Source organism: Polyodon spathula, unplaced genomic scaffold (assembly GCF_017654505.1).
Source record: "Polyodon spathula isolate WHYD16114869_AA unplaced genomic scaffold, ASM1765450v1 scaffolds_766, whole genome shotgun sequence".
Classification (NCBI taxonomy): domain Eukaryota; kingdom Metazoa; phylum Chordata; class Actinopteri; order Acipenseriformes; family Polyodontidae; genus Polyodon; species Polyodon spathula.
Genome location: NW_024472254.1, coordinates 416,716 through 432,418, shown reverse-complemented (window position 1 = coordinate 432,418; position 15,703 = coordinate 416,716).

Genomic DNA, 15,703 nt, shown 5'->3' with positions numbered 1-15,703 from the left:
CGCAAACTATAATTCTGATAAACCCCTCCACTCAGTGCTCCTTGCTGGAGGCGCTTTGCAGTAAAGATGCTATTCACACCGATCTGGGTGTGAACAGCCTCAGGGGTGATGATGCAACGTGAGCGTAAGGGCGATTTAGGGATTGATACAGTGCTTGAGATTCGGAAGTGTCTGCTTTTATAAATGGTTCTGAAGTTCCATTTCATCTTCCAAAAACCCTAACCCTAATCATTTGGGTTGTAGATTTAAGGGTTAAGCCCCCTCTCCAAGCGTGTTCTTGCCTTGTACTGTAATTTCACTGCTGTGCGAATCGGCACAGTGGAGTGAAACAGTAAGTGTACAGAAAGCTATTTCTCTCTTTTTAAACTGTGCTTAAATATACATTGTAATCGTATTTAAAAGTACATTGTAATCGTATTTAATATTTTAGTTTGGCGTACCAGAGGCAATCAACCTGCTTTCGCTGTTTCTAGGCAGCAGACAGATTAATTTAGCAGCTAGTCAGATTTCATTAGCCAGACATGTTCCAGGTTGCTGTTGTGAATACAGCACCTTTGGGTAAAAGCAGTGGAATCTGTATGAGGTGCACGTAGATGCCCTGTGTTCTCACTGCTTACTCAGGAAACCTGCAGTGTGCGCTGTGACTGCTGGGGTGGTAGACACTGTAGCAGAGTTCACATTCAGCTTGTTTGGAAATAATGATGGACAGTATTACTGGCTCCACTACCATTGGCATTTACAGCAAGAGGGCTTTCTTTCTTTGTAATATTGCAGTATAAATAAGGCTTGAGAATCTTTCCACAGATGTTCTTGTTAACTGTACAGCACAGAGGGTTTCTGCTGTGTCACTGGGATCCATTAAAAGCCAAGGAGACGCACCAGAGGAGCACTGATGGGCCGTGCTAGATGAGAGGACAGGGTGGACAGAGCTGCTAAACTAAAAGGCTGTAGCCATGACAACAGTGCTGGTCCAGGGCGGCTGCATCAGAAGCTCTCTTTTCATCTGTCTGTCTGTCATTTTTAAATACCTGTTACACATGGTGAAGTTGCATAGAAGGCTTCATTTTCTTATGAGACTTTGTTAATGATCTTGCTGCAGATTAAACTTGTATTTCTCCTTTTGTATCATATTACGTTGGCAAAAAAAAAAAAAAAAAAAAAACAGCGTGGCTGCCCTGTAGGCCTGCGACACGTGTCACATTTAGAGGTGCCTTTCCAGAACTGCAACAGTGTTGTTTGATTTTACATAAACATGAGAAATGTTCTCCAATGGCACTCCGATAGTGAAGCAATCCTGCAGATCTCAGCAGCCATCTTCGAAACGATTTCTCCTCTTGCAGGAGGTAGGGGTGTGCGTGAGATCAGTGGGGCTCTCTCCTGACGTCACGCAGCACCACGATCAGTGAACAGAGGATTTAGCCAGCCCTTCTGCTATAGTGGTCTGGCAGTGAAAAGATTCAGGGCATTAAACAAATGGGTTTTCTTTTTTTAGACACTAGATAAAAGATGCAGAGAGCCCTGGATATCGCTTTGTAACGCTGTTCTTTGTATTGCATTAGCAGCTATAATGCAGTCTCACAGTGTGAGGATAAAACATGGCAACAGATAGGAAATAGAAAAATCTGTTTATCACAGTTACATTACAGTACATTACAGCTCAGCTGCGTACCTCCAGTGGTCATTTCTCAATTTGAAAAAACACACCTTTCACTTTCAACACTTGGAGATTGTTTTCCTAGAAATAGTAAACCTGGTGCTGATCTAAGACACTTTAAACAGTAGATCTGCAAATGTAGATTGTATGAAGGGTCCCTTTATTGTTCTAGATTGTCTGTCAACACAGGTTTGATTTGCAATATTCAGATCAGGCAGCACGTTCAAGGATTGTCTTTTTTCAAGGGGAATTCAATATAAGTTCCCCGCTAGTTGAAACTCCATTTTTCACACAATACTGGAAACATTGGGGTTATGGTAATATTCTACTCTTAATATAACGAGGCGAGAACCTTGTTTTTTTGTATTTATTTATCTTGGGTTTAAGAAGCCGTCTGTCAACAAGTCAAGTTGCGACTTTAAAAATAAAAAGAATGACTAGAACTGTGAGGGACAAGGCATTCCCACGTGTAGGACCCCCCCCCCAATGGACAGCATTGCATTTGTGCAATGGCAAAGAGCACTTTCAGAATGTGCAGCGCGAGAGAACTGTCACTTCCATCAGTCTGATGCAATGAATGAAAACCGAACGTGTGCAAGCTCTTATTTTACTACCACAGATTGCATATTCTAAGTGAAGGTGATGTGCTGCACCCTCTAATGACATCATAAACACAAATGGAAAACCTGACCTTTGTAATTAGAAACGGCGGGAGGAACTTTTATGACCATGTAGCGCCTGCATGAAAGAAAGGGCTCCTGCATAATTAGCGGTATTAGAGTGTAAGCTTAAAGTTAACTTTATGGCTGTGACTGGCAGCACTTCGTAAAACAAAACTAAGCTCAAAGATAATTGCTCGTTAATGTGAAAGGTGTCTTGTAGTCTGTAAATCATCTGATATTTATGGTCGTTAAAAACGTTATAGGCTTTTAATAACACTGTACTGCAGCACAATGCATGCATGTGGAGCCGGGTAAGACTTTACAACCACAGGGAGACGACTTGCAGGCAGGGTGATTAAAAGGGAAAGCCTTTATAAAATAGTGCAACTCGGTGTCTAAAACATGGTGTATTTCAGGAAGACATGTGCTGTCAGGTTATGAAGTATTGGTCCATCCTTCACTGAAGGAGAAAATAAAAGTTTACCACATTAAATTTGCACTGTAATTTCGCAGTTTTCCCATAGTTATACTGTGCATTTACCCTAGTTTACTGTGCTCTGCCATATTCTTGTAATATGCATTACCGCCCCTCTCTATGCTTTACAAGGCTTATCTATGCTTTATTACACGTTGCTGTGTTTTTACGAAGGGTCGTTTTGCTTTGTTATCTGTGTCAATGTGTTTCTTGTCGAGAATAATCGTTCTGGAACATTTGTACTCCACAGGAAAACAATTTGGTGACACAGTTTTTCCGCGGTCTTTCTGGCGGATATACGTCATCACTGAAGCGTTGTCAGGAGGGCGTTGCTATGGTGGCTGTAATGAACGTGTGTTGAGGGTGGAAAAAGAGCATCGATTCCCTTGCTTTCCATTTCAGATATTTTCAATATCAAAAGGTTTTTGTTATTTTTGTAACTCCTGGCCCTCACTTCAAAGTGTCTCTGTGTGAAAGCAAGCAGAGCACCAACAACAGATCTTTACTTCCAGTCTCTTTCCAACAGCAGCCTCAAACTCATCCCCGGCACTTCAACTTGCACTCGGCTCATTCTTTTCACATCACCAACATCAGAAAAACAGTCTGCAATGCACCGTGCCTCTCATTCAGCTTCACACATGTGGAGGATATTATAACGCATGCAAAGTGAGCTAATCAGCCTCCCAGTAGAGGAGGACCTGTGTGAATGCACATAACTCAGTTTAGGGTTTTGAAGTTCTGGATGTTTCTGGGGGGTCAACCAGCCCAATAACCTTTCATATTCAACACTGCAGTGATTTTTGTTTTTCATAACAGATTATAGAATGTGTTTTGCATTCATTCAGGTCCGATGGCAGAATGATCACACTGTTCCAAATGACTCTGTGATGCTCAACCGATACAGGCTTACGTATCAAGCCGTTTAATTTAGGGTTAAAATGCAAATAAATAAAGAAATGATACATTATTTTATACATTATGCAGTTCAAAGAGTTAGGGAAAAGTTACAAACCTGACCAAAGTTATTCACACATTTGAGCATTAAAAAAGTTGCTGAAGGATTCTGCTGTTACATTTTTTTTTTTGTGTGTGTTTGTTTTTCACATCTTATTGTTTGAAGTGAGATTTCAAGGAAGCAATTACCAGTTTGTTTCAAATTATGAATGTCTTTTATATATAAAAAAAAGTCATGTTATCCCAGTTGGGAGCATAATACTAAACGCTGGATTTAATACGGGCGTCGGTTGATTAGCAGCACAGACCTTAATACTACAGAATGACATGTGAAAGCATATTCATGACAATAAAGGCAAACAAATCAATTGATGAAAAGAAAAACTGTTTCCCAACTCCTGCAAATAAATGCTGCAATTGCGTGCTAGTTCTTATCTGTACAAGATAATTAGGCAGGATACATAATTATAATTAGCATCAAGAGGAACGACAACAAAAACTTTTGGTTTAAGTAGAACTGCTAATGAGCAATGCGTTTCTGACTTCAGCAGCTCGTCAGCTTTTCAAGGCTGTAGAGTAGGACGTAGATAAGTGAAAACAATGCATGTTTGGCGTATCCCCCTCCACGTCATTCCGATCTGACACTCTTTCAGCAGCCTCTCCAAAATCCCCACTGGGAGGCGATTGCCACCCCCAGTGATCCCGAAGGAAGTGGTAATCTCTGAGAGGTGGCCCTGCTCCTCATTGACAGGGGTTCCAGATTTTTCGAGTCCAATCCCTGTGCAGCCTCTTTGCTCAACAGAGACTCTGTTTGCCTAGTGAAATATGTTCGTACAAAGCGTTTGTTCTGCAGGATGTGATCCTTCCACCCGTCTCTGTCAAAGCAGTTGTCCGGTTTAGTTCATCAGGCGTCAGAGAAATATGAAGCAAGACTCACCAGGCTTGTTACGTGTTTGTAATGTGAAATTGCTGTCCTCTTTACTCTTATCTTTCATTAACAGTTAATGAAGTAATTAGACAGTAGTGTGGAAATCATCTTATTGTCGTGGCCAGTTTAATTACGGTGAGCCCATTTCCTTCACAGAAGTGGCTTAGCCAATTTGCTTCTCAGCCTTCGTATGAAAACGTAGATGTAAAGTGACAGACACTGTCGCACTACCATCCACGCATCTCCAGGGGTCCGGAAGAAATGATCCTGTAAAAGAACCTTGTTTGTTTGTTTCCTCTTCCAGCTATCGATTAGATTCAGGGTAATGACAGCAGAAAAATCCTTAAGTACTGAAAAAAGGCTTTGAGCTCAATTATTTTTATATATATATATATATATATATATATATATATATATATATATAGATATACACAGAGTTAAAGAGCGGCATTATCTAGATCTGCCACTGCTTAGATTAATAAAATAGACCCCAGTAACTACTGAAATGCAACAAATGCATTATTGATATAGCAATTTATATATAAATAAATATAGATTCACAATACCAACAATGCACTACAGTACCCACACAGGTGGATTCCAAGCCCTCGAAGGCATCCTAAAAACAGTCTGAATTTAAATATGTAGATTCAGCTTTAACAACGTGTGATTTTACATTTTTATGGGGAGCATTTTACATTCTCCTCGTGGGTGCTCTTAAATACTGTTTCCAATTGCCCTCCCAGATCCCCTTGAAGGCGTTCACGCCTCTAGGATTAATGAGGCTGTATCCCTCTGGGTTCTCAAAGCCTAGCCCAGCAGTATTGTTAACACGTAACCCCTTTCAATAAGAATTAAGAATCGGAACCTTCACAATCTGTATTTCTTATTGGGATTCTGTTACAAGCTTGGTGTGAAACGGCAAAGGAAATACAAATAACAGAGGAGCCACTTAAAATGGCATTGATCAACTCTTCTTGACGTGTAAGTAGTGTAGTTCACGATTGCCTGCTGTGGTACAGTAGAGAAAAAGGGACAAATGCAGCTCTCACCAAAAGATACGAGAGCTTTGGTTTCAGTGCATCCAGGATGCTCTCATCATCAATAAAACATTTACTGCAGTGTTTACCATCCTCAGCATGCATCCCAACAGGGATCTGTTTACTTCAACAACACTTGTGAATTAACAATACTGGTAGTGGGAAAAGAATCACACAGCAAACAGATCAGCTGAATAGCAGTAAATCAATACAAATAAAAAAAAAGTGTGTTCTAGCTGTTTCAGGGTTGACTAGATTATAGAGTTCAGTTTTGTGTAATGTTTGTAATTACAATTGAAATATTGCTGGCTTCCTGTCTGCAAACCAAGACAGATATGAAAGGCACTGTATCAGAAAGCTTAATGAACTGCCAATTAAATATGACTTTGTACCAAAGGATTTCTATTAGGGTAGCTTTTTTTAGCTAAAAAAAACAACTCAATAATCATAATGAACTCAGCTAACAGTCTCCCTGTGTGGTGTTGTCAGAAGATTTAACTTGTGCGACGGAGGAGGGTAGGTTATAAGCATGAATTCCAAAAGCCTGGATAATGTTGGAAGAAAAGCGTGACTTTACCACCAGGGCTTGTAGGCCTATTCATGTTAGTTTTTCCTTTTTTTTTGGGGGGGGGGGCTGTGAGGTAGCAGATGGTTAAAGTGGCAGGTGCCCTGTAATTACAGCAGCTGCTGTTTTAATTACCTTAGGGCCAGAATCGTTGGGCAGTCTGTAATTCCGTGCTGGTTTGAAAGACAGGATGAAGGCCTGGAAATAGCTCTGAACGCCTGCAGAAGAAGAAAGTATACCTCTTTTCAAGCTGTGGCTGGAAGCCAGTTTTTTAAATCAGTATTAAGAACAAAACAAAAAAGAAGCCAGGGTGCCAATGGGCTGTCAGACGCAGGGACATCAGTTTAACGAGTCTTTCGATAAGTAGACCCTCTTTATTAACTGAGGACATGCAAACGCATGCAACAATGTAACAGCCGTCTTTCTGACGCACTCTTTGCCTCCCAAGGTCTGTTTTTCAAACACTGTGTTTGCAGACTGAGAGCACGCATCAGGCATTAAGCGATTGAAGAGAAGAATTTAAAAGAAAGCAATTGTTTCATGCAAACACAGGCTTGAGCTCAATAAGACTGGGGTTTAAAAAGACGTGCAAAGGGGAGAGGCATTTGGAAATGGAAAAGCACCAGAATATATTTTATATTGCAAAAAGACTTGCATTGTAACTCTGCATAATAGCATTGTAATTATGTGAAGTACACATGTGTTTAATACTTAACTACTATGTAAATACACAGTAATTAGAGACACTGAACATAAAGTGTTACTGTTTCACCGAGACTCTTAACTACACTGTGAATACCGTGTAATTACAAAAGAAGAAATATGAATAAAGCATGTTATTGCAGTGTAACTACAGAGCAATACAATTGCATTGAGGTTGGAGGCTCTTCATGTTTCTTTTTGGCCCTAGACTGCACACTGTTTAAAAACACAATTTGAGCCAGAGCTGTGTTGTCAAAGCAGATCCGTTTTTTCACAGATACTATTATAGAAATACTGCTACCTCCAACTAATGGAACCAAGGGTACAGAAGCTACATCTGTGTGATGGATACGCAGAAGACGGACTCCTGGCAGGGTTAAGTTCTGCAGTCAGCCCCTGGATAACACGTTCTGTGCTGCCGGAGTCACTCTTCTTGCAGGGTAGAGGCGTGCTCTAGTCTAAAGCAGCAGTGATAACGGCACGCTAACATGCCACATGAAGCCTTGAATCCAGGAACCATCCACCCGGGAGGCAGTGCCGACACCTTCGGTGAGCACAGCTAAACTCTCTCACATCATTACTCTTCTTAATCTTCAGTGTGAACCATCAAAACTGGTTAAACAGTGGCTTGGGAGACGTTAGCTTAAGACTGTGTCCCGTCTGGGACCACTGTAAGAAATGGCTAAAATTGTCTGGACAGCACAGATTGGTGAATACTACTACTACAACTAATAATAATAATAATAATAATAATAATAATAATAAATGCATGTTCTCATAAAGTGAAAAATAAAAAGGCCTTGAAAACAAAACTAAAATCCACCGAAGCAATGACTGGGGACTTGCAAGAAACACATCAAGGTTTTGTTCAGATCTCTAGAACATGTACTGCATACAAAGCGCTGTAAACCTACAACGCAATCCTGAAACTGCATTTAAAAAAGCTGCAACAGACAGTATTACCTTCTATACAGTGTGACCGAAACCATGGCTGGATAGATACCCAACTGAAGAGAAGCATACGGCATGTGTCCTTGAAATGAAGGACAGAATGAGAAACACAGAGAATCCCACACAGCAATCCACTCACCATGTCAAATCTCCATGACGTGTGAGAAGATACCTTGCTCTTTACAATTCGGGCGCACTTCACCTCCGACAGAAACTACAGTGCACAATGGGAACGCTATGTGCAAGACAGGCTTCAGCTTTCTATCCTCATCCATACCCCTCTTAACAGAAGCACACTCCTTGTGTAAAGTGCTCTATTTAAAGCAAGTCAACCCTCCAGCGCTATCTTATCTGAAACATGAAATGCATTTGAAGTCAATTTTTTACAATTAAGAAATTGAATGTTTTACAGTGATTTTATTTTTAAATAACTTTGTGTTTTAATCTTTTCAAATATTATATGATGGCGATCTACAGAATATTATTAATCATGTATGAGAACGCAATCACTGTTAAGACATGTACATCTCTAAGATTAACGAGGCTGCATCCCTCTGGGGTTTGATGATTTGTTCAATTAAAATAATTTGTATGACTTTTGCTCATCTTATAGGAAGAGACACCCTTCACACAGCGTATTAACTCATATACACACACACATTGTAATCACTCTATTTATAAAGCAGAATGCATGCAAAATGCAGTTTGCTTTCTGTATAGGATCCCAGAGCTAGGCTTCAGTGCTTGAATCGGTCCTGTACATTATCCATTGTTTGCATTGCACTCATGTGCCATCTGAGAGGGCTGTCTCTTTACTCAGTCATGGATTTCAAGCCTTTTGCAAAGATTAGCACTTTGCAATGCATAATATGAAACTTTTCATGATCAGAATTCATTACATGCGCTATTGCTCCAAAGAGCTAGTCTTAAAACCAAAAAGCTTTGCTTTAATTGAAATTCTGTGTCAGGTTTATTTCTTCCAGCAAGAAAACAACAACAAAACAACACAAAATGCAATAATAAAATTCTTGGTTATGCTATAACTGTTAATCTTCTAAAAAGGACGTGTATACCTGTCGCCTAATACCATGCTTATCTGGGATTTGCCATGCTTTCTTACGCTTGCTAAGCTTCTGTAGTTTTGTACCACAGTAAACCTTCTAAAGGGTACTTGTTTGATAGCCCTGCTGCTGTCTGGTCAGAAAATAACCTTTTTTGGCCGGTGAGTGCTGCTAAAGATTCAGAACACGTTCAATAGATCTTCCCGTAAGTGCAAAGATCACAAAACACTTACAGGGAGCCTCCATAAAACACCTTTTATATAGTCTGATTCAGAATGGTGTGAGTTAGAGGGGAGCCTGGGGTTTCTGGCAGCCTAACGTCAATGGGCATACTCTTAACTGATCCACACTGTTCCTATTCATCAATCAAACCAGCTTTCACAGAAAGTGTCTTGCATCACTTTGCTACCAGCAACCAGGCTAATCCCAGGACTTAAAAACGCTGAAAGAACTGAATCTATTCAGCCTGGAATAAAGAAGAAGCGAGGGGGGGTAAGACCCAGTTTGACAAAGTTCTGAGATCCAGCAGCTACTCAGAACTGCTTAGATGGGCCGAATGGCCTTCACTCATTTGTACGTTTTCTTCCGCTTAGCACTCTGTAAAAACTGTATTGCAAAAACACTCAGAGATACTCAAATGATTCAGTCTGGGTCTACGAACCCTGTTGAAGAATAGCTGGCAAGGCTTTTAGTTTTACAGCAGGAGGCTGAGTTTCTGAAGGGCAGATTCTCATGGTGATGATGGGGGGTGAGTGATAGTCAATACCGCAAGATCAGAGGTGGATTTGTTTTTCATTGCCGACATTGAGATGCTGAATAACTGGCTTTCCAATAGACTGACTGGCAGAGTTTCACAGAGCCTACAACCCTCAAGGAGCAGACATCTAAAGCATCACAACAGAAAAAAAAGAACCATGCCCTGAACGATTTATAGAGAGGGGGAGGTAACACTTTATATTGCGTCTCTAATTACTGTGTACTTGCACGTATCGTGCAAAAAAGCTGTACACAGTAAGTACATTGTAACTATGCATATTAATACACACTGCAATTATGTGTAAGTGCACAGGTCTCTTAGTTACACAGTGTCAGTGTTCAATTAACACACTGTAGACCACTTCTCTCCATCCCTGAGCAACAGAAGCTTGCAAAATATTGTGAGCAGCTTTTGAATTCGCCTTGAGAAATGTCTTGAATTGACAGGATCAGATGTGCTTAGAAAATATGCCGCCAGTCTATTTATTAGACAGTATACCTTGACATTTTGATTATGATCCAATTATGATTCAGTTCCTTTGAAACTTAATTTGGCAGATCGGCGCAGTCGGCGATTGAGAGAAGGATAATCCTTCCTCAGAGTTAACGGCAGTCTGTCTTCTCCTGGGCACAGCCATTTGTTATTCTGTATAATTCAATCATTTATCTAACCTTAACTTGGAGCAAATTCATTGGAAACATGATATTATGTCGATATTTCTTAGGGACGTACTTCTGCAATCAAGGAGCTTGAACTTTTGTTATCTAGCCAACCTAAAAAATGCCTGCAAGGCAGGCCGGATATGAAGCCTCAGATTTTAGTTTTAAGGCATTGAACATTCATAGCGTTCCGCCATGAGAACAGCCACAGTGTTCTGTAATTTTAGGTGGTCCGAATTTAGGGTTAAACCTGAAAAACAGGTCCCTTTCTGGCCCTCGTAGCTTCAAAACTGGGGTTAAACTCGGCTCCCTCACAATAAGCAAATTAGGAGCTTCTTTTTTCTCTGTCTGAATTAAACGGTAAATGCATTCTCCGCGTAGACAGATGCACTCAATCAGTAAATGTTATTAGCTGAAGTCCCACATGGCCTCCTTACTTTACTGCCTTTGTGTCGTGTGCTTTTTGATATCTGATCAATCCTTTTGGTTGGAGGAAGTTACTGTAATTTATGGCCCCGAAGCACACCAGCAATATTTCTCTGCTGAATTCTGGCTTTGTACCCAGCGGCAAGGTTAGCCTACTTTCGTCACTTTGAGAAAAGACAGACAATAAAGCTTGATACAGCAGTCGATTATTTCTAGTTAATGTTTTCCAATAAATGAATAAATAGACACCTAGCATTAAAGACAACTGATCTGTGCTGTCAGTGCTTCATCAAGGTACGTATCACGTATCGTTTCAGCTTGCCTCAAGCTAATTACTATGCACGATAGTGCTGAGGGTGCAACAAACAACAGCTGTTAAAAAGAAATAGAGCCAGTGAAGTTAAGAGATGATAGTCCTGGAGTCTGATCCTGCTGCAAGGCACAACAGCTGCTGGTTCAAAAAACCTGGAAAGGAAGATCTGCACTCCCCTGAGACAGATGGGAGGACTCCAGCAGAGAGCAAGCATATGGGCGAACATCTTGATATTTGACAGTGCGTTGCAATTTCTGGGAGCACGTGTGATCTCTATCTGCAACTCCAGAGAAATATTTAGCTATTTTTTACAACAACTAATGAACTCCTTCACTGCAGGATTTTACCTCCGCTGTGCCGTACAGTACAGCATCCGGAATCTCCCTAAAGCTTACACCTCCTGCTACAACAAAACAGCAATGCAATACAGTCGGAAGTACACTTTCTACACAACTCCAGAAGGCATTAGAATGAAGCATGGTCCCTTTTTTAAAAAGTCTCCTGCACTGCTATCAACAACATGAGAAGAAACACGTTGATTCTTTTTTTAATTCCTCCCTTACAAAGTCTAGACTAAAAGGTCAAAGCTAAGGCAGCAGTTCTGTTGGGGGAGGGGGCTGTGTTATGAATTTACTTTACCTTACCAGTCCTGCCTGTACACTACGGAAATCCGCTTTCATCAACAACTCTGTGCATTGTATTGTTAGGAAAACTTGGTTCATGCAGTTCTGAATCTCTTCTGAACAATGCCTCTTAGGAAAAAAAAGCTCCTTTTTAGAAACACAGTAGTCTGCTGCTTGGAAGGGACGAGCCCAGGGCTCCTAAACGCTTTCCACTGGGACCTGTGCTTGATTCGGAGCCAGGATTTTAAAGAGCGAATGTATTAGTCAACTATGCCCTCTGGTCACGAGATGAGATAGATCTGGCACAGTAAAATGCAAATCTGAAAGCCAGCAACCGTTGGTGATACAGCTTGCTGATGCACAGCAGACGACAAGAAATTACATTTTTATAACGTCTTTCACAAGTTACAGGCACTTTACACGCAGAAGAAGCATATGTTTTAACAAAGGATTTAAAAACATGTCAAATACATTCACATTGTCATCACTAGCGATACTCCCAGCTGCTATACGGTAGTGTGCTCCCTCGTGCAGCTTTGCCTTGATAAGCTTGGTCTGAATATTTTGATAGTTCTCATGCCTGTATGTTTCCTGTCTGTTGTCAGGGAACACTAACAGTGCTTAGAAGGGGCAGTAGATTTCTCAATGCTGTAAACAAGTCTTTTTGACTTCCGGCTTGTGCTGGCTCCCATTGTTGCTGAATCCTTGGGTTAATATATGCCATGAATTATTCAGAGGCTCAACCCTCAAGTCTCTCAGACGTCACAAGCAATCTGTGCTTGCATCTCCTACGACCTCGGTGCAAGGAAAAGAAGGAGTCTGGCCCCTCTCCATACGGAAAGGAGTGAAACCGCGTCGGCATGTCTCAAGACACTTTACAGGAGTAAAAATAAGACCAGGGTCGATGCTGTGTACCTGCTGGGAATGCAGAATTGGAAATCAAGTGGAACACTGTTTATTAGAAGAGGATATCTACTTCCAGCATGCACGAGTTGAAAGACGGATTTCAACTTCATCACAAAAAAGAAACCTGAATAGACCTGCAGGAAGCCAGTGAAGCGCATAAAGTATTAATCAACACTGCTTATGAATGCACTCGGCTGCTTTAAGACTACCCCGAGGCTTAATGCTATTTAATATTGAATCATTCTGTAAACATCTTCTAATGGGTTTGATGGAAGCAGTCTCAGCAGGTTACTTTGGTTCTGACCTCCCTGATCTTGGTTAGAGTGGGATGCAGATGGTAGGCGCCCACAACAGAGTGGAAGCACAGGTGCCTTCTAGAGAAGAAAAAAAACTAAACTCATGGAAACGTCTGAATAAAGCGATATATGCTAAAAAAAATAAAAAAAATAAATACTAAGCCCTTTGTCTCAAAGGAATTTGTGTTCAAAATGAACAGCCAGGGTTTTGCAATAATCAGTTCGATTGATGATTTGAAATACTAGTGACCGGTTGACCTTATCACAGTGCTAGATTGTATGGAATATCCATTTAAACCAATATTAGCTTTTATTTAAATCTACCTTAGGAGAGCTAGGAAGATTGCAGCACGTCATTCTGCACAAAAAAGATTCCAAGTCATGGAGTTTCTCACTGCTTTAAAATATTGAACAGAGCTCAATAATTACAGTGAGAGTTTTAACGAGTATGGCTCATACACGCACTGTCCTCTTGAAACGCTGTCCTTTCAATTGCAGTACACTTGGGTGGCAGCTAATGTTATCACATCATGTTATGAATGCTTATTGCGCGGCTTACTGCTGTGTCAAAGTGATTAGGACTAATTATCAACAGTGTCATGTAGCCTTTGTCAAGGTCACCAATGCTAAATACATACAGCAGCACCCAATCCATAGAAAGCGTCTCCGTGCAAAAAATTAATTAATTTAAAAAAAGCCGATTTTGTGCAGCAGCCCTTGTGTGATTCGGAAATAGACTTTACCAGTAAATGTCAGGTCAGTTATTCGATCTGCAAAAGCCCTACCAGGCTGCTCAATAAAACCTGCATCCCCTGTTCAATCTCTTTCTTCACACAGTGATCGCTTGATACAGGGAGACATAGATAATGTCACTTTGGACTGTACAACAAAGACAAGTGGCTGCATAGGGCTTGGTGGGGTGGCCACAGAGCTCTAGCCTGCTTCGCTGGTCCCCTAGTCCCAGCCCTCTGGGAGCAATTACTGGATGGATGGATTGACAGATGAATAGGCAAGTGAAGGCTGGAGGGATTATGGGATGAGGCTGTAGGGCGAGTATTTCAGCAGCTTCTGCTATTTTTAAATCCAAGATAATGCTCACTCAGACTTTAGAAACTCTGCAATAATAAAAAATAATGCACCAATATTGTAGTGTATTGCTTTATAAATAAGTGCGGTGAATCTGTGCGTTAATCTGTATGTAACTCTAAATATATATGGGGATTCAGAGTTCACATTAGGGTTTGTGTTTCAAAAAGCAATAAAAACGAAAGTTAAATTGCTTCTGAACTTTTATCCGATTGAGTTAAAGTCAAGCTAATGCAAAAAAAAAAAAAAGCATTTATTTATTCAGCGTTTTGCTCATTCGTGATGGCTTGATAGCTTAAAAGTTCTATATAAATGTATCAGAATGCAGGCATGATTTTCTGCTGTGCAATCACGGGGCTGCGAAAGGCGACCTCACCAGTTTCGCAAATCGCTTCCAGCAATTGCCTTCCCTATCTTCATTCTGCCCGTTTCATGACAGAATGAGATTTTTTTTTTTTTTTCCAGAAATAAGCTTAGCTAGCCTAAAACGATCTAAAGATAAACATTTTCTTCGCTTTCAATGTATTATTTCATTTCAGAGGAAAGTTTATGAACCTAAATATCTGTTTTTCTTTTGCACCTTTTTTTTTTTTTTTTAATTGACCGGGGATTGTTATCTGATTCCATTGCACTGCTGCATTGCACTGTGCAAATTCAAACAAGGGGGACAAGGCCACTCTATAAGGACGCTTTGTTTTTCTAATTCCTGATTGGGTTCCTCAGAAGTGCTTTGTGGAGAGTGTACTGATTTGACAACATGCTTCAGACTTTCAAATGTACAAAATTATAAATATCCCCCACTTAATCGTCCTCAATATCTCCTATGATTTGTACACACAGGTTTGCACACAGTACTTTAAACCAGTCATGTAATGCGTGAAGTGAAGATATAGCCATCTATTTGGCAGACCTGACAGCACAATGCACATGTCAGAAGGGCCAACTCTTTGTTTATGACGCACAGCATTGTTATTGTGATGAATCACCCAAGCAAAATCCACCAATGACAGGGCAGCTCGCAGGCACAGAGGTGCACAGGAATTGATGCAGCAAGCTTAGCGTTTAATCTGATACTAATGATTATTGTTTTAAAGCTATTCCATAGGGGGTTGAACATGCATCAGAAGGTTCAGAAATAAAAAAGGGGTTTTATATAGTTTGTGTGCATCGACAGTGTATCACACTCATCTCATATATATTCGTCTCAGAGGTACAGAACTGAGGGTGTGGTATTTGTCACCCATTTAGCCACTCAGACTGTGTTTTTTTAAAGATCTTGGTATCTCTTAATGCAGATACATGCAAAAGCTTGTAAGCAAGCCATCCCAAGCAAACACGTTCAGCGGTTCCCTAAACAGCACATTCCTTCTAAGTGCTAGCACAGAGATTGAAATGATTTCACTCATCCGCTAACGCGCTGGAGTGAGATTTCAGCTTGGACACAGCGAGCCGTGATCAGTCTGATTGGGTAGCCATGGAAAGGGCTCCAGTGAGCTGTGCAAGCAGCGGATTATCAGAGAAGGAGGATACAAGAGCCCCCATCTACTCTGCGGATTACAGGATTCACACAGCAGAAAAAAAAGGGGGCTGTCAGTGTGTATGAAATTCATCACCAGTAACGCTTTGCCAGTGTGGTGAGATGGTA